Below are 20,365 nucleotides of genomic sequence, written 5' to 3' on the forward strand. Positions count from 1 at the left end.
ACTACTCTGAGGAGGAGAGGGGAGAAGCCAGGGAATATAGAAGTTTTACAACAAAGGGCAGGAAACCTGAACATCAAGAGAGTATTGTCAATTTAAAAGAAACCTGATATCCCAAGTTAAAGAATTTAGTGTTTTTCTATGTTTAGGAAGTCTGGGCTCATTGAAATTGTTCTTTTCATATAAGAACAGTTCATGTTCAACTCCTTCTTCCCTTAGCTGGATAACCTTTGACAACTTATCCACATATTCCCTTACTTTCTTCATCTGTTGGTACTAAAAGTACCTACGTCATAGATAAAATATGTTTTATAATATATCTAGCCATCTGTTATAGATAACATAAATAATAAATACACTCTTACTTTTGTTATTACTACAATTATGAAAGGGACTTTTTTTTTGAGAATATACTACAATGTAAGTAAATAACATACACAACAGACCCAGGACCTTCAAACCCTGGAACTTCCAACAGTGCTCAGTCAATCCTACTAAGAGAAGATAGAGGCAAATACATGCAACATTCAGAAAACTAAGATCATAGCATCTGGTCCCATCACTTCATGACAAATCGATGGGGAAACAATGACAGGCTTTATTTTGGGGGGCTCCAAAATCACTGCAGATGGTGACTGTAGCCCTGAAATTAGAAGATGTTTGCTCCTTGGAAGAAAAGTTATGACCAACCTAGACAGCATATTAAAAAGCACAGACATTACTTTGCTAACAAAGTCCGTCTAGTCAAAGCTATGGTTTTTCCAGTAGTCATGTATGGATGTGAGAGTTGAACTATAAAGAAAGCTGAGCACCAATGAATTGATGCTTTTGAGCTGTGGTGTTGGAGAAGACTCTTGAGAGTCCCTTGGACTTCAAGGGACTCCAACCAGTCCAACTCCAACCAGTCCATCCTAAAGGAAATCACTCCTGAATGTTCATTGAAAGGATTGATGCTGAAGCTGAAGCTCTAAAGCTTTGGCCACATGATGCGAAGAACTGACTCATTGGAAAAGACCCTGATGCTGGGCAAGATTGAAGGCGGGAGGAGAAGGGTATGACAGAGGATGACATGGTTGGATGACATCACTGACTCAATGGAAGTGAGTTTGAGTAAACTCTGGGAGTTGGTGAAGGACAGGGAGGCCTGGCGTGCTGCAGTCCATGGGGTCACAAAGAGTTGGACAAGACTGAGCAACCAAACTGAACTGAACACTCAACAAGAACATTAACAGTTAATGCTTTTAGCTTGCAGTTTCTGCTTTCCTTACATTTCAGACACCAGAGACTAATTTTCTAGAAGTCCAGGTTTGGTGCCATAGCCCAATCAATTATCAGTTTGGGGTGGAACATTTGGTTTAGTTTACTGTGATTGCTTTAAACCACTTGAAAGGGATATAAGAGACCTAAGTTCTTAAACATGCCTGATGTTAGCTGGTGTGGTATTTGTCTGTTTAATCTCTGTTAATATTCTTCATATTCCTGTGTTTTAACATTGACATCTATAACATGCAAAGTTGAGTTTCCCATGGTTATCAGTACCTCAGGCACTGCCAGAATGTAAAACTGTAATCTCTTCCTCCTTATCTCAGGCACATTGTACCCCTTAGAAGTGGAAATCAAAATCCACCTGAAGAATGATTCCATTTGTTATTTCCATAACTAGTTGTTATATCACTTTGGCCTCATTTTCCAAAGATATCTCAGAAATATTCACAATGGATCCATAGAGTCCCAGGTAAGATGTTCCTCCTTCAGTTGTCCAAGATTTTCAATCATTTTCAGACTCCTGCGCTTAAGGTCTAATGTTCACTCTGCCTGGAAATGCCCTACTCTGCACATAGCCACCTTCTACTGTCCTTCAGGTTTGTATTAGTCTGCACAGGGTGCTGTAACAAATACCACAGACTAGAAGCCAATGGCACCCCACTCCAGTACTCTTGCCTGGAAAATCCCATGGACGGAGGAGCCTGGTGGGCTGCAGTCCATCGTGTCACTAGGAGTTGGACACAACTGAGCGACTTCACTTTCACTTTTCACTTTCATGCATTGGAGAAGGAAATGGCAACCCACTCCAATATCCTTGCCTGGAGAATCCCAGGGATGGGGGAGACTGGTGGGCTGCCTCTATGGGGTCACACAGTCAGACACAACTGAAGTGACTTAGCAGCAGCAGAAGAAGAAGACTTGAACGACAGACATTTATCTACTCACAGTTCTGGAGGCTAGAAGTCTAAGATCAGTTACCAGTAGGTTTGCTTTCTGGGCCCTACCTTTAAGACCTTGTTTAACTTCAATCTCTTCTTTAAAGACCGTCTCAAAAGACAGTCACATGAGAGGTTAGAGCTTTAACGAATGAATGGAAGGTGGACACAAGGTCCCTTACAAGGTCCTCAGTTAAAACTTACTCAGCCAGAGAGTGCCGCCTTGCTCCCACCTCTCTAATTTTAATCTCTTCTCTCTTCCTCTCAGTTACATGTTCATTTACTTCAGTGTGTTTTGAATGTACATGTTTATATACACATGTAAACATGTATATGTAGATTTTATAGTGTTTATTTATTTAGAGTCTCTCTTCATCACTCCTCTTCATGGATCACAGTCTTGTCATGGTGAGGGGTTTGTGTAACTCAGTGAAGCTATGAGCCATGCCCTGCATGGCCACCCAAGACAGACGGGTCATGGGGAAGAGTTCTGACAAAATGTGTCCACTGGAGGAGGAAATGACAAACCTTCCTGCAACAGTTATAGACTATATCATAGTCTCTTACATTATATCATAAGAGTAAGAGAAAATCCTATAATAGTCACAATTATGTATTCAGCAGTTAGCATAGGGTCTGGCACATAGTGGGCAAGCAATACATACTGTGGTTTTCTCACTCATTTATTTATTGCCTGTGCACATTTTAAGTCAAGATGCAAAAGAAGAATGATTCCTAACATTTACTGAACTCCTCTATGTCCTGGCAGTGTTACAGGCGTTTTTCAAGTGTTATCTCATGTTTATCTCATGTTTAGCAAGTGTTATCTCATAACATGTGAAGTGTTACACTTCACAGCAATGTAAGTTGTTGCCATTTTATCTCCTGGTTGGTAATGCTAAACACTGGCTGCATTTATGATACACCAGAGTGGAATGAATGGGTCAAAACATATGAGCATTTTAAATCTCTTGACACATAGTATTAAATTAATTTTTAGAGACGTTTCCAATAATTTACAATACCCCCTCCCTACACCCTCACAATTATTAGTATTCATTTGTATCTTTGCTAATTTTAGGGGTAGACATAGGACAGTATTGCTGTATTAATTTGATGAATTTAATTTCTTTGGTTACTAATGAGTCTGAATGAGGCAGGAGATAGATGGGTTTGAGGTTAGATATTTACAACTGCCCCCCTGTTCACACTTCCTGGGTTGAGAAAAAGATGGGTCCCAGAATGGAGGCTCACTCCCAAGCCCAAGTTTACATTTCTTGAGGCAAGGGACAAATGGGCCATGGGCTACATGTTTATGATCAGATTTGGGTCTACACTTCAAGATCTGCACTTCCATATAAGGAACAATAACAGGAATGGGATGGGTAACTGGACATTGGGTACTTTATGTCAGGAACAAACAGGGTTTAAATATGTTAGGAGGTAAAAAGGCCATATATTTCGCATCCTTGGGTCAAGCAAGATGATAGACATGTGCAAGTCTTTGAGGGTAAAAAAGGCAGGGAAAGCCAGGCCATAACTCTTGCTAACCACCCCCCACCCCCACCCCCTTCACTCTCTGCAACAAAATCCGTCTTGACTGAGGGATACATGTGCACCTAGGGGAGCATCCTGTGACAAATTAGCCAGGGGAATCAAAGCAATGAGACTGGCCAAGAAGAAGACAAAGAGCCAGAAGACTGCCCCATTATAAAGGATTTAGTCTTGCAAAGGCATGACTCCAGCAACTCTCTCTCAGAGAGAGACCACGGGCAACTACAAGGCTTTGCCCGGTGGGCCTCCTAAGAGGAAGCACACCTTACCAGAGTTGGTGCACAGCCAGGGCCTTCAGGCTCTCTGGAGAGAGTAACAGTCCTAGGAGCCAGGCTCCTCTGGTCCAGCCAGGCTCACCTACATATCAGAGATAACCTTATCAGGGACGTTGGGGTCTCCTCCTTCCTCATGTATCCATGAGCTGGCAGTGCGTGCCCGCTAAGTTGCTTCAGTCGTGTTCCACTCTTTGCGACCCTGTGGTCTGTAGCCCACCAGGCTCCTCTGTCCGTAGAATTCTCCAGGCAAGAATACTGGAGTGTGTTGCAGTGCCCTCCATGGGCATCTTCCCAACGGAGAGACTGAACCCCAGTCTCTTATGTCTCTTACGTTGGCAGGTAGGTTCTTTACCACTAGAGCCACCTGGGAAGCCCTGAAGTGGCAGGAGGGACTCCAAAGTCAAGTAGAGAAGTGCCTCAGGCAAGGCTCTTTAATAAAGAGCAGGAGGTGCTGGAAGTGCCCTTGATGAGGTGATCTCATAGGTAGAAGAGCATGGCTGAACCAGAGGAGCCTGGCTCCTAGGACTTCCTCCAGAGAGCTTGAAGGCCCTGGCTGTGCACGAAGTCTGGTAAGGAGTTCCTCCTCTTAGGAGCCCCGCGGGGCAAAGCCTTGTAGTTACCTGTGGTCTAGACTGAAAAGTTAGGTGGGATTCTGACATGGAGCTTCCCTCTGAGGGAAGCCATTAGCATTCAAGAGTTTAGTTTATTTGGGAATTGTGGGAAATGTCAATGCTAATCAGCTGCCCATAGCATCAAATCAGGAAGGTGAAAAAATTCATATTTTCCTTCTGCCAAAGCCCTTGTTTGCCCACCTCTGCTTAAAGAGGAATAATGGTTTCTGCTTCTTTTTGGCCGGCTACCCCTTGCCTGAAGTACTTATTAGAATCTTACTTGGGATTTTGGTAAATATAATTCTCACATTTTAAGCCCACATGATACAAAATAGCACACAAAGAAAAAAAATGATTCTGAATTGTCAATAAAAAAACACAATACATAGTACAAAATGTTTCAATGAAGGAATATTATTGCTAGATAGACTCTGTTGATGTCAGATAGATAATTTAAGGTATAGGAAGCAAAATTAGAATGGATGACCACTGGAGGACACTGAGAATTGACAGTGACTAAGAGGAATGGCATGGCAACCCACTCCAGTATTCTTGCCTGAAGAATCCCCATGGACAGAGGAGCCTGGTGGGCTATAGTCTGTGGGGTTAGAAAGAGTCAGACACAACTGAGCAACTAAGCTCACCACAGTACAAGAGGAACGGGGAGATTGAGATGGCCAGGAATAGTTCAAGTGGTCACTTTTAAAATGTGAATAAAGGACTTCCCTGTTGGTTTGGTGGTTGAGTCCCTGATTCCAATGTAGGAGGCATAAGTTCAATACCTGGTCAGGAAAGGAGACTTAAGATCACCACATGATGAACAGCCAGGAAAAAAAAAAAAGCAATAAATTAATAAAATGAATAAAACGTGAATAAGAAATTCATAAAGTAATAGATATGAAGAAATATATAAAGTGAAACATTTAATCTTATTAATAATCCAAGATATGAAATAGACACACAAAAATTTTGGCCACTTATATTTGCAAAGGCTTGTTAATGCAATCAGTACTACCTTTAGATAAGCTATTCAAGGTGCCAAGTAGTTGGTCTTAACTTCCGCTGTTAATAGATTTCTTTCTTAATTTTCTCAAAGGCAATTCAAAAGTACTTGCGGAACTTCAACAATGATTTTCTTTAGCTTCCAGGTCCTACGTTTAGAAATGCATTCTAGAGGAAAAAAAGTTTGAGTTGCTGGTCAATAACAACCTAAATATCCAGCAATAAAGGAAAGTTTAAAAAGGTATAATCGCCTAAAAGGGGAACTGTTATGAAGTCAATAAAAATTAGACATGGCATAGATTAATTTCATGATAGTGTAAGGGGCATTCTGTAAGTTAAGAGGTACTTTGTGTGTTATTTATATAGAAATGTGATCAGAAGGAAAAGCACCAAATTGTCATTTGCAATTTGGTGTGCATTTGCAATTGGACAATTTTTCTGTGCAATATTATAGGTGCCTGTTCTCCCCATATTTTGTTATTTTTTGTTTGTTTTCATGAGTTCTATAACAAACATGTTTTACTTTTATAAAAATTGAGTTGTTTTGTGAACCTATTTGATATTTTAGTTTATAAACTGAAGTCATAAGCAATATAGTTGTGTGATTCTTCAGTTTTCCAGGAATTCCCATTAGACCAAGCAGGAAATTAGGTCACCAGGAGTTTGTATTAAAGTAAGATTATATGCAGTTTGGCAAAACAAGTTAGGAGAAGGGCAAAATCCTTAGGGAGTTGGGAAAGTGAGATTCCATGATATCTGGCCTGGATAGAAACAAAAGTTAAACATCTTTAGTTCAATTCAGTCGCTCAGTCATATCCAACTCTTTGTGATCCCATGGACTGCAGCACACCAAGCTTCCCTGTCCATCACCAACTTCCGGAGCTTGCTCAAACTCATTTCCATTGAGTCAGTGATGCCATCCAACCATCTCATCCTCTGTCGTCCCCTTCCCCTCCAGCCTTTGATCTTTCCCAGCCTCAGGGTTTTTTCCAAGGAGTCAGTTCTTCACATTAGGTGGCCAAAGTATTGGAGTTTCAGCTTCAGCATCAGTCCTTCCAATGAATATTCAGGACAGATTTCCTTTAGGTTTGACTGGTTGGATTTCCTTGCAATCCAAGGGACTCTCAAGAGTCTTCTCCAATACCACAGTTCAAAAGCATCAATTCTTTGGTGCTCAGCTTTCTTTATAGTCTTACTCTCACATCCACACATGACCACTGGAAAAACCAAAGCTTTGACTAGACAGACTTTTGTTGACAAAGTAATGTCTCTGTTTTTAACATGCTGTATAGGTTGGTCATAACTTTCCTTCCAAGGAGCAAGCGTCTTTTAATTTCATGGCTGCAGTCACAATCTGCAGTGATTTTGGAGCCCCCAAAATAAAGTCTGTCACTGTTTCCATTGTTTCCCCTTCTATTTGCCATAAGATGATGGGACTGTATGCCATGATTTTAAGTTTTCTGAATGTTGAGTTTTAAGCCAACTTTTCCACTCTCCTCTTTCACTTTCTTCAAGAGGCGCCTTAGTTCTTCTTCGCTTTCTGCCATAAGGTGTTGTCATCTGTATATCTGAGGTTATTGTTATTGATTAAATGTCTTGGGAATGGAAAAACAATACTGGGGATGGGTTGGGGAGAAAGAAAGAATTGAGGAACTGAGAATTCTAATGAAATATTTTTTCTTGAGATGGATTCTAGAAAACAGCAACATCCAGAGTGTGGCTGTGGTGGCAGGATGGAAATAAGGGAGAAATAAATGTTGCTGCGATTATCAAAGATCTCAGGATGGAGTTCAGGGCACATCATCCACAGAGTGCAAAGGACACAGTAAGGACTCCAAGTCCTCAGTGGACCCAAAGGGGCTCCCCAGAGGAGAGGGAAAGAGAGTGCAGCCATGGCTTGGGAAGCATACAGGCAGCAACAGTGCGGGGAAATTGAGAATTACAGCACTGCTTCTAAGTTTGAGGTTCTCAGAATGTTTCTTTTTTTAACTTAAAAAAAAATCTTTGATTTTTACCATTTTTAATTATCATCACTCCTTAGAAAATGTGTTCGGATGTAACCAATTTTCCCATGATACCTTTATGATTACTTAGCTTCTGAAGGGGAAGAGGTTATTGTATCAGTTAATTTACTTCCCAGCTATCATTGCAGTGATTAATGACTGACCATCCAAAGAAGTGTGCTTTTAATTTTTTTTCTCATTAAAACTGTGTAAGGAATGTTGACAGCACCAATTGTACCTTAACAGGCATTCTAGGTTTAAGAATATTTGAGAACCAATCTGTGGATGGTTGCTCCAGTGAATAGATTTCAAATTATGTGAAACTGGTTTCATGTTAAAAGTACAAGAGTTTGGCCTAAAAATATATTAATTTTATTAAATAGTTTAGTGGCCTAGATTTCCCTTTGGACAGAGCTACATAAGGGTAAGGACAAAAGAGAAGACTGCTCTCACGCCTACCCTATGCCCTAGGCTAGTTCAAAGGAATTCTCTAAGGTTATGGCAATCTATGCACCACAAGGCCATAAATAGGGACACTGAAGTCAAAGGAGCATAGAGTGATTATAATTGATAGTACTTCTAGTTAGAATTCCTGTCAACATATTCTCAAGGTAGAAGCTCTCTGCCCAAGTTGCCTTCCTCACCAACATTCCTAGCTCCTCAGTGTTCCTACAGGGACTGTCTTGTTGCAACAAAGGAGCCTGGACTTCATACACAATGGCTTAAGACCTCAAGAGCCAGGGAGCTGAAGTAGCCAGTCCTCCTAAAGGCTGGGCTCAGAACTGGAGCAACATCATATATATACACCATGTTATATTGGCCAGATGAGTCATAAGAATCCCAGATTCAAGAAGGGGAATAAACATGGTACAGAGGGGGAAGGAACTGTTGACAGCAGCCATACTTCTGGGCACATTTACACAAAGCGTTGGTGGGCAGATGCGAGCTGTGTCATAAGGGTATAGAGAAGAGCTGTTTTTAGAAAATTGAGGAAGAGGTTAGAAAATTACTTGGAAAGATGGATAATATGATAGAAACAAACATCTAACTCTGTGGTGAGGACATAAAAATGATTAGACATGAGAGTGTTATGAACTGAATTGTGCTCTCCAAAACTCCCTTCCAATTTATGCACTGAAGTCCTAAGCCCCAGTGCTTCAGAATATGAATGTATTTGTGGATAGGATCTTTAAAGAAGTAATTAAAGTAAATTAAGGACTTACAGGTGAGCCTAATCCAATATTACTGGTGTTCTTTTAAGAAGAGGAAATTGAGACATAGAAGTCACAGGCCAAGGAAAGAACATGAGAGGACACAGATAAAAGGTAGCTACAGACAGTCTAACAAGAGAGGTCTCAGAGCAACCCACACTAACAGACACCTTGACTTTGGGCTTGTAGCCTTCAGAACTGTGAGAAAATAAATTTCTGTTGTTGACCACATTCAGTCTGTGGTACTTTGTGCTGGCAGTCCTAGCATTCAGTAACAGTAATATGACCAGTATCCTCAGGATACTTAACTCCACTGAAGGTATAGACAAATATATAGACATTTCTAATATCTACACATGATGCTATGGGAACATATGAAACAGGCATCGTATTATCTTAGTTTATATTTTGTACAATACCATAATGTCTCTGAACAACAATGAATGTCTCATTGTTTTTTATGACACTAAAATGAGAGTTTCTACATAAAACAATGAAACATAATAGACACCCAACACATATTAGCTCTTTAGAGACTTCCTTTATGCCTACTGTATACACACACTGTGCTGTGCTTAGTCAATCAGTCATGTCCGACTTTTTTCGACACCATGTACTATAGTCCAACAGAGTCCTTTGTCCATGGGGATTCTCCAGACAAGAATACTGGAGTGGGTTGCCATGCTCTCCTCCAGGGGATCTTCCCAAACTGGAGATTGAACCCAGGTCTCCTGCATTGTAGGCAGATTCTTTACCATCTGAGCCACCAGGGAGTCTTTCTACTCATGGAAGGAAAAAAAAAATGTAGAAATCAAAAATGGAAGAGTCTTTAAAAAAAGTTTCATTGACCCTACCTACTGGTTGCACACCCAGGGTATGATGACCTGGCCTTGGAGCTGTGGCTCATGTAGGAGAGAAACCTGTCACAGCTAAATGGCTACTGGTTCTGAAGTTCCATGAAGCTGATGATATCCTTAAAGACATTCTGGATTAGCTCATTCTGCTCATGTTAAAAAGCATCTTCTCAAGATTAAACTATGAGAGCAAAGATTAGTAAATAGACTTTTTCTCATTATTTGTAACTAATATGAAAATATAACATTTAAATAATTCTAATGGCTACTTAAGAATCTGTTTCATCAAAGTTTATAAAGGAGGAAAGGTTTATTGAATGGAGTTCATGCTGAAGGGAATTTATCTTTTGGGAAATATTTCTGGAAATGGTCTATCTAATGAGATCAATTATCAATGCATATCATTCATCAGAGAGAAGTTATTTATAATTCTAATTTATTGTTTTAATTAAGCATTGTTTCTTAATAGTACTTACGACTCAGGGCAGATAAGTAGGGTACAGGTTACAAGTACATAAAATTTGAAACTAGGCTCAATGACTCCTTGCAAAAACACAAACTCAGGGTCATGTCCAAAAAGATATGAAATGAATGCCTTGGTAGTCAATGTTTACAAACATTACGCTAGGAATAAAAATGTCCTTGCATATTCTCTATATTTTGGGGGCTTGCTCCAGCAATCACTGTAAACAAATGAAGAACATAAACACAGAAACACTAAACACCATTTTAGGGCCCCTTCAAACAATCCTATTCTGAGAAAATTCGAGGAATTTGAAAGAATTCTATAAAAGTTCCTCTAATACACTTTTGACACAAGAAAAATCTTGCTTGTACTTGTACTGGCTTCTCTCACCCCTACCTGGTCAATAAATGATCCCTCAGAGGGAAGTTCAGAATGGTTGTTTATCTACATGGCCCACACTTTTTATGAAGTAAATATGAATTCCTTTTAAAAGGCAAGACAGATTGCAGCGCCTACTCAGGTGGTGGTCTCACGGCAGCTTTTTCGGAAGGCAGCTAAGGAGGCATGCACTTTTGACTGGGTCAGTGGGAGGACATTTGGCTGATGTCTTTTCTCACTCCTTCTGCCCCTGCCTGCATTCCACATTTAATGTGTTCCTTCTCACTTGCTGCTTTTAGCCATTCTAGCATGGCTCCTCCCTCTGTACCACATTCTACACCGTCAACTACGGTCTCAGAAAGTTTAGTGGTGGGGCAGATAAAGCCCATGTTCTTAATGTATACCAGAGTCTGGGAATTATACTTTAGTTACCAAACTCCTCTCCTCAGATTACAGGAAGTTTCAAGCGCCGCTTTCTTGGTGTCCCTTTGCATGATGCGTCCTGCACGGTGACAGCTTAGCTGCTGATTGCTCTGCATGTGAGAGTTAGCTATAGTTGTCTTCTTGGACATGCAGAGAGTACATTTATTTGAGCCCTCCATGTTATGATAACAAAATTTATATTCCAATGGTTAGGTGATACTGAAAAGAAATATTCACTAGTTAACTAATTCCTTGGAGTTCTTGATGGCAAACAATAGGAAATGATTTTGGTTAATATAAAAGGAAATGGGGGCACTTCCCTGGGGGTCCAGTGGCTAAGACTCCTTCGTTCTGAATGCAGGGAACCCAAGTCCAATCCTTGATCAGGGAACTAGATCTCACGTATTGCAACTTTAAAGATCCCATGTGCCACAACTAAGAACTGGCTCAGCCAAAATAAATTTAAAAAAAAAAGGAAAAAAGAAAGTAGGATTTTAAAGAAAGATGGAGGATATATCAGGGTTACTCTGGTGAGTGGCTTAGTGGTAAAGAATTGGCCTGCAATGTAGGAGCCTTAGGAGACGCAGATTCAATCCCTGGGTTGGGAAGATTCCCTGGGGGAGGAAATGGCAACCCACTCCACTATTCTTGATTGGAGAATTCCATAGACAGAGGAGCCTGAAGGGCTACAGTCCATGGGATCATAAAGAGTCTGACACGACTGAGCAACTGAGCATGCATAGGATAGATCATAAAATCAATTTTAGGGCAAGAGGACCAAGCTTGTGAAAAGGACATAATTCAAAAGAGACCAGGCAGAGAACATGGCCCAGGTCTTGTCAGAAAGAAAGTCTAGTCTATATATAACCTTAGCTACATATGTCCTGCTTCTGTTTCCATGAGCACTTCGAAGTTTCCCTCTGTTCCTGCATCACTTGATCAGGATTCCAAGTACTAAACAAGAGGATTATTAAATAATAGGCTGACCTTTGTTCACATGCTACTAACTCACATGAATCAATGAGAAAGTGAAAGGGAGTGAAGTCGCTCAGTCGTGTCCAACTCTTTGCGACCCCATGGACTATAGCCTACCAGGCTCCTCCCTCCATGGGATTCTCCAGGCAAGAGTACTGGAGTGGGTTGCCATTTCCTTCTCCAGGGGATCTTCCCAACCCAGGGATCGAACTCTGGTCTCCTGCATTCCAGGCAGACACTTTAACCTCTGAGCCACCAGGGAAGTGAATCAATGAGAGGATATAGCCATCTACATTTTTTTCTATTTTGGGAGATGGAGAATACCCTTAACATTAGAAGGAGGTTCAGATGCTCAGTAGCCAAATATTAATAATAAAACTTCAGCAAAGACCCTTTTTCAAGTTCATAAAATTGTGTTAATATTTCTAATAACACAAAAATGTTTAGCTGTCTTTGACATGGTCTTCTCACGAATGGCACTACTATGCCAAAAAAAATGTTTTCCACTATATTTATGTATATCAATAAAAGTCATCATCCTTTATTTACAATTTCATTCAAGATATATGGAGTATCAAACAGTATTTATTATAATTTTAGCCCAGAGGTTTTATGGGTAAATTTTCACTTATTGAGTAACTACTATATTCCAGGCACTGGTCTAGGTAAATTATGTGCAGCATCCTTGTTCATCCTCATAGAAAGTGAAAGTGTTAGTAGCTCAGTCGTGTCTGACTCTTTGTGACCCCATTGACTGTAGCCCAATAGACTCCTCTGTCCACGGAATTCTCCATTCGAGAATACTGGAGCAGGTTGCCATCCCTTTCTCCAGGGGATCCTCCCAACCTAGGGATCGAACCTGAGTCTCCTGCACTGGGGACAGATTCCTTACTGTCTGAGCCTTTAGCAAAGTGAACTCCCAAAGCACCTAGCAAGTTTGGAAGGACTTTGCAAACTCTGTATCATTTGTGAAGAAAATGAGATTCAGAAAGGTACATCATGGTCTCAAAGTCACCAAGCTGTTTATATGCAGAGGCAGGACTAGAATCTAAGATTCCCTTTCTGAAAATATGTATTTGGTTACCATAATCATGGATTCTCTATGGGCTGCACCCCCACAGACTTACAAGCCTTGTGCCTGCCCAGCTTCAGGACTGAGGAAAGAGGCCAAAGTAAGCAACAGAGACATTAATGGTTTATTGAATCAGGGGAGCTCACACATCTGAAACAAGGCCCTGGAGTGATACTCTACAGTGTAAGGTGATGGCAAGCAGGACATGGCAGCAAGTCTGCTCTGGGGGAAGAGAAAACTGCTAATTATAGGGGGAATTGACATCAAATTAGCTCATTGGTTGCCAGAGAAACTAGCAGAGGGGCACACCCCTCATCACCTTTATTAAGAACAATCACTAGCTGGGATGAGGGACAGTATGTAGGAAGGTCAGTCATCTGAGTAGGGTGTAGGTAAAACAGACATTGGCTGAGCAGGAGATGTACAGAGAGCAAGAGAACAGCCATCTTGAGTGGATTGAATATACACACGGCCTAGCTGGCTTTTTAAACTTAAAAAATCTATAATAATGATATATATATATATATATATATCTTTGGAATATATGTATGCAATAAAATAATTATAATTTTAAATAATTTAATAATTTATAATTTTAAAAAACACCTTGGAAATGATAAGTACAACAAGGGTATCTCTTCCTTTGCTAATGAGGTGACTTTGGGATCTCACTCAAGCTGGTTGTCAGGAGAACCAACCATACAATTAGAAAATTGAAGCTTTCAGTCCTACCCTCCCACTTCTGGGGAGGGGAGAGGGGCTGGAAGTTAAATCAATCTACAATGGCAAATGATTTAATCAACCATGACTATGCAATAAAGCCTTTCAGTTCAGTTCAGTTCAGTCATGTCTGACTCTTTGTGACCCATGGACTGCAGCACATTAGGCTTCCCTGTCCATCAGCAACTCCCATAGTTTACTCAAACTCATGTCCATTGAGTCCCTGATGCCATCCAACCATCTCAACCTCTGTTGTCCCCTTCTCCTCCCGCCTTCAATCATTCCCAGCATCAGAGTTTTTTCAAATGAGTTAGTTCTTCCCATCAGTATTAGAGTTTCAGCTTTGGCATCAGTCCTTCCAATGAATATTCAGGAGTGATTTCCTTTAGGAGGAACTGGTTGGATCTCCTTGCAGTCCAAGGAACTCTCAAGAGTCTTCTCCAGCACCACAGTTCAAAAGCATCAGTTCTTTGGGACTCAGCTTTCTTTATGGTCCAACTCTCACATCCATACATGACCACTGGAAAAACCAAAGCATTGACTAGATGGACCTTTGTTGGCAAAGTTATGTCTCTGGGTTTTAATATGCTGTCTAGGTTGGTGATAACTTTCCTTCCAAGGAATAAGGGTTTTTTAATTACATGGCTGCATACACCATCTGCAGTGACTTTGGAGTCCCCCAAAATAAAGTCTGTTACTGTTTCCATTGTTTCCCCATCTACTTCCCATGAAGTGATGGGACTGGATGCCGTGATGTTAGTTTTCTGAATGTTGAGTTTTAAGCCAACTTTTTAACTCTCCTCTTTCACTTTCATCAAGAGGCTCTTTAGTTCTTCACTTTCCACCATAAGAGTGGTGTCATCTGTATATCTGAGCTTATTGATACTTCTCCCGGAAATCTTGATTTCAGCTTGTGCTTCATCCAGTCCAGCATTTCTCATGATGTACTCTGCATATAAGTTAAATAGCAGGGTGATAATATACAGCCTTGACATACTCCTTTCCCGATTTGGAACCAGTCTGTTGTTCCATGTCCAATTCTAACTGTTGCTTCTTGACCTGCATACAGATTTCTCAGGAGGCAGGTCAGGTGGTCTGGTATTTCCATCCCTTTCAGAATTTTCCACAGTTTGTGGTGATCCACACAGTCAAAGGCTTTGGCATAGTCAATAAAGCTGAAGTAGATGTTTTTCTGGAACTCTTGTGCTTTTTTGATGGTCCAACGGATGTTGGCAATTTGATCTCTGGTTCCTTTGCCTTTTCTAAGTTCAGCTTGAACATCTGGAGGTTTGATTCACATACTGTTGAAGCCTGGCTTGGGGAATTTTAAGCATTACTTTGCTAGCATGGGAGATGAGTGCAATTGTGTGGTAGTTTGAGCTTTCTTTGGCATTGCCTTTCTTTGGAATTGGAATGAAAATTTACCTTTTCTGGTCCTCTGGCCACTGTTGAGTTTTCCAAAATTGCTGGCATATTGAGTGCAGCACTTTCATAGCATCATCTTTTAGGATTTGTAGTAGCTCAACTGGAATTCCATCACCTCCACTAGCTTTTTTCGTAGTGATGCTTCCTAAGACCCACTTGAGTTTGCATTCCAGGATGTCTGGCTCTAGGTTAGTGATCATACCATTGTGATTATCTGGATCATGAAGATCTTTTTTGTATAGTCCTTCTGCGTATTCCTGCCACCTCTTCTTAGTATCTTTTGTTAGGTCCATACCATTTCTATCATTTATCAAGCCCATCTTTGCATGAAATGTTCCCTTGGTATCTCTAATTTTCTTGAAGAAAATTTCCAGTCTTTCCCATTCTATTGTTTTCCTCTATTTCTTTGCATATAAATAAAGCCTTTATAAACACCCAAAATGGAACTTCCCTAGTGACTCAGTGGTAAAGAATCTGCCTGCTAATGCAGGCGAGGGTTCAATCCCTGAGTCAGGAAGATCTTCTGGAGAAGGAAATGGCAACCCACTCTAGTATTCTAGTATTCTTGAATGGGAAATCTCATGGACAGAGGAGCCTGGAGGGCCAGAGTACATGGGTCGCAAAGAGTCAGACATGACTGAGTAACTGAACAACTACAACAGCAAACACTCAAAAGGATTGTGTTTCGAGAGTTTCTGGTTGGTAAACACGTGGAGATTTGGAGAGAGTGGCACCCTTTGAGAGTATGGAGTCTCCCTTCACCATGCATTGCCCTACACATCGCATTCATGTGGATTTTTATCTGTATCCTATATTATATCCTTTCATAATAAACCAGTAATCTAGTAAGTGAATTCTGTGAAATGCTCTAGTAAATTAACCCTTAAGAGGGGGAACCCCTGATTCATAGCCAGTCAGTCAGAAGTACAGCCCAAAAATATGGGCTTGGGGTTGAAGTAGGAGAAGGATTAGGCTAAGACCTGTGGCATCTGATGCTGCCACTGGGTATATGGTGTCAGAGTTGAACTCTCGAACTTCCTGCAGATGTCCAAGAATTTCTTGTTCTCCTTGCCAGAACACTCATTTAAAATCGCTCCAGACTTCTACTCATAAGTGAAAAGTGATTTGAAAAGATAGATCCTTCATTGTGTTGCTGAAAAATAGAATAGAACCTACGGTGCTCTAAGGAAAAGCGGAGCAAGAGTGTGATTTTACATTTAACATTCTTCACTGGGAAGCAGAGCAAAGTAGAAAGGCATCTGTCATCAAATGTTGCAAAGGCCACTGCCCTAGTTAAACCACTGTGAACTGGGGCACTTGAGTCTCAGTAATTCAGGACTTTTATTTTCAGCACATGTCCCCATTCATTCCTGTAGAAATGAAGGCCATCTCTTGACTCAAAATGTGCCATTTAACTTTTACACATAACCTGCAACTTTCATTCAAGAGTAAAAACAGAAAAGTGGAAAATGTTACATTCTCAGATAAAATAAATTGAAAGCGTTTGAGCAAAAGGGAAAAAGTTTTGTAGGGTTTATTACACCAAAATAAGGTGGGTTCTTCCTTGTAGCTCAGATGGCAAAGAATCTGCCTGCAATATAGGAGACCCAGGTTTGATCTCTGGGTGGGGAAGATCCCCTGGAGAAGGGAATGGCAACCCACTCCAGTATTTTTACCTGGAGAATTCCATAGACAGAGGAGCCTGGAGGGGCTACAGTCCACGGGATCGCAGAGTTGGACATGACTGAGCAACTAACACTTATTTATTCAACCAAAAACATGTATTTCTAGTTGTGTACCCTAAGTGCCTTTCACTTTATCATTTGTTCTCTAACGCATCCTACTGACCATAAACAGCACTATTAACAAAGGAAAATATCTCCAATCCATACAAATCCATATAATGCAAACCCTACTTGGAATGAGAGGAAAGCCTTATATACTTCATGAGATTTTTTAATTCAAAGGCCAACTAGGTCTGACTCTGCATAGCTTATTTCAACTAGAGTTCAGAAATGAACCCAGGAGTCATGAAGGTGTCACTTTATTCCTGTTAGACACTCTGGATTCTTCTTTTATCTTATTATTTTATTATTATTCCCTCGCAGGTAAGGTCTTTGGCTCTTTCTAGTAGTGGCTAAGGTCAAGGGAAAAGGATGATCTGAATAGAAGTATTAGACATGTTGACGCTCATTGGAAAATGCAAAGCAGTTTTTGCTCAGTAACAGAAGGGTTATGTTGTGGTTATGGACACTGGAATTCAGTTCTGATTCAAATCCTGGTTATCAACTGAGTAATCTTGGGCAAGTTATTTGGCCAATCTGTAACTAGTAGCCTCATCTGTAAAACAGAGGTGATAATAAGAAAACTTCATGGAGTTATGGTGAGCATTAAGGGAGTTCATAATGTAAAGCTTCTAGGTCAAACCATAGTTAAGTCTTCAGTAAATAACAAAACTATGAAAATTTTGCGCATGCATTTTCTCATGGATCATTTTTCCAAAATAGTTTCATGGAGTTGCCTAGCATTCAACCATCAAGATGAACAAAACCTGATTTAACTTATTGCCTATTGTAACATATTTTTTTATTGTTTCAATTTTTCACAGTTACACATTTGCTTTTCAGATTAACATTAAAGTCATTGCTAGTTTCCAAGAAAAATACTCCTTGAATTTTTTAAATTGGAATTATGTTAAGCCTATACATTTATTTGGAGGACATTATTTTACAAAGCCCAATTTTCTCATCCTGGGATATAGGATATCTGTCAACATATCTGATCTTTTTAAAAAGTGCCTCTAATATTTTATAATTATTTTCATAGACACCATTTATATTTATTTTTACATTAATTCTTAGGTATTTTAAAATTCTGCTGTTAGGAACTATTAAATGAATTTATTCTTATTCCTTGCTATTACAAAATATTTAGTGTTTTGTTTATGGTGTTTTTTTATACAGATGTTATTATTTTTCATAGTAAAAGAATCAAACCTTTTTTGGGTATAACTTTTTTTATGCACAGAAAAACCATGTGAACCTAAAGCCTAAATTTAGAGCAACTTTTACCTATAGTTTTTTAAAAATTAAAATACTTTCTAAAAGGTAAAAAATTAAAATCTGTAATATAAATATACCTCTAAGAAATTGGTAGGATAATATCATAGAAAAATTATTATCATAAACAGCATTTTTGCTTCATCTCCCTTAAACAAACAGTAAGACCACTTTAGTCCAAGTAGAAAAAGCAAGAACTTAAGGCAACACCATGATTTGTTAGCAGATTCATTTATTAGTTATAAAATACAGAAGTTTAACACCACAGCACTGCCTTCTCCTCTACTTGTTCCTGCTTAGTATCCTTCTCATAATTCTGTAATTATCTTGTTTATTCATTGCTCACTTTTTATTGTCTATTTTTTCCCCACTCCCAATGCAATTTCTATTCAGGCTGCAGCCATTTTTTCTCCTTTATTGCAATGATCAACACCCACTGTGGAGGAGGAAAATTTTTTCTTTCTTCCCTTCTCGGTTCTTTGGCTGGCCAAATAATTAAGTTAACATAAGATAGATTAACAGGAGAAAGCAAATTTAATTTCATTCATATAGAAGCCCCAAAGATACAAGACTCAAAAGCAAGTTGAGCAACTGAGGCTTACATGCCATCCTGAGCTAAGGAATGGGATAGGGGTCTGGAGCTTCAAAGGGCAGAGGGGTAATTCACAGGACAATCACAGGAGCACATGTTTGGTAATTATGTATGTGCCCTGCCTCATGCACGGGTCTTGCACACATTCACTCTCACACGTTCCCCCTTGTCATTGTCTCCTTTCCCCTCCACACCCAGCCCCTCCACCTGCACAATCAGTGTTTTCCTCTTGACGTATCATTTATATTAGCACAAAAGCATCTTTCAATGTCTCTTACCTTAAAATAAAAATGTTTTAATTCAACATCACTCTCCAATGATGGCCCAGTTCTCTGGCTTTTAAGGGGAAATGTGCTTATATAAATATACACATATGTATACACACAAATGCATAGGTATATACATATATCTATAAAGATGCATGTAGGTTGATAGATCTGATGACAGGAAGATGTAATTTTTTTCTAGATGTTTCTTTTTTTCAATAAAATAAGAAAAGTCATCAACTAACAGAAAAGAGTATTAGAGATCTGAATAGTGAAGAAATTGTTGTTGCTACTGTTTAGTCGCTAAGTTGTGTCTGACTCCTTCAATCCCATGGGCTATAGCCTGACAGGCGCTTCTCATGGGATTTCCAAAGCAAGACTATTGAAGTGGGTTGCTACTTGCTTCTCCAGGGGATCTTCCCAACCCAAGGATTGAACCTACATCTCCTGCACTGCAGGCAAATTCTTTACCACTGAGGCACCGGGAAAGCCCTAGTGGAGAAATTGTTTGAAACAATTATCTCAGAAAGTGAAAAAGTGAATTTAGTAGGGTAATACAGTAGGATTTGAAAGGTAGTACAGAGCAGCCACTTAAGATGTAGTACTATAATAAAGGAGAAACAAGTAGGATTTCTTTCATTCACATTCATCTATTCAGGGAGCAAATGGCAAGCTTACTGAGGACATACATGTTCAAGGAAGAAATTATAGTAATGAACCATGGTATCTAAGCTAAGAAGGAAATGAGGGCTTCAAACTGGTGAATGAATGCATTGTTCAAATGGAACCAAACAACAGTTGGGGAAGTAAATGAACAGAGACAGGAGATTCATTTCTCAGGTGAATAAAACTTTAAATAATCCTCCCCTGCAATTCTCCAAAGGTCCTGCACAGTGTGACTTTAATCAGTTGTACACAGCATGAAATGTCATGAAGTTTTCTCAAAAGGCTCAGTGTAGATTTCCTCTACCCAGTCAGCATATGATTTTACTTACTTACAATTTCTCAGAAATGCATCCATTAAGAAAAATAGAGTCCATCAGTACAACAACTATATATCCTTTTATTTTAAAGTATTTTAAATTGTTTTAATGCATCAACCAAAAAGCAAATCATCATTCAAACCAAACAGCCTATTAGAGTCCCATCCTTAAGTGCTGTTTTGTTTCTCTGCTTATTATTCTCTTAACAGCAATAACAGAAATCATATGACCAAATGTGAATGCTAAACCATTTCCAAGATAACCTGAACATCAGCAAACAAATAGAATCCTGTAATGC

Source organism: Capricornis sumatraensis, chromosome 7, assembly GCF_032405125.1.
Source record: "Capricornis sumatraensis isolate serow.1 chromosome 7, serow.2, whole genome shotgun sequence".
Taxonomy (NCBI): Eukaryota; Metazoa; Chordata; class Mammalia; order Artiodactyla; family Bovidae; genus Capricornis; species Capricornis sumatraensis.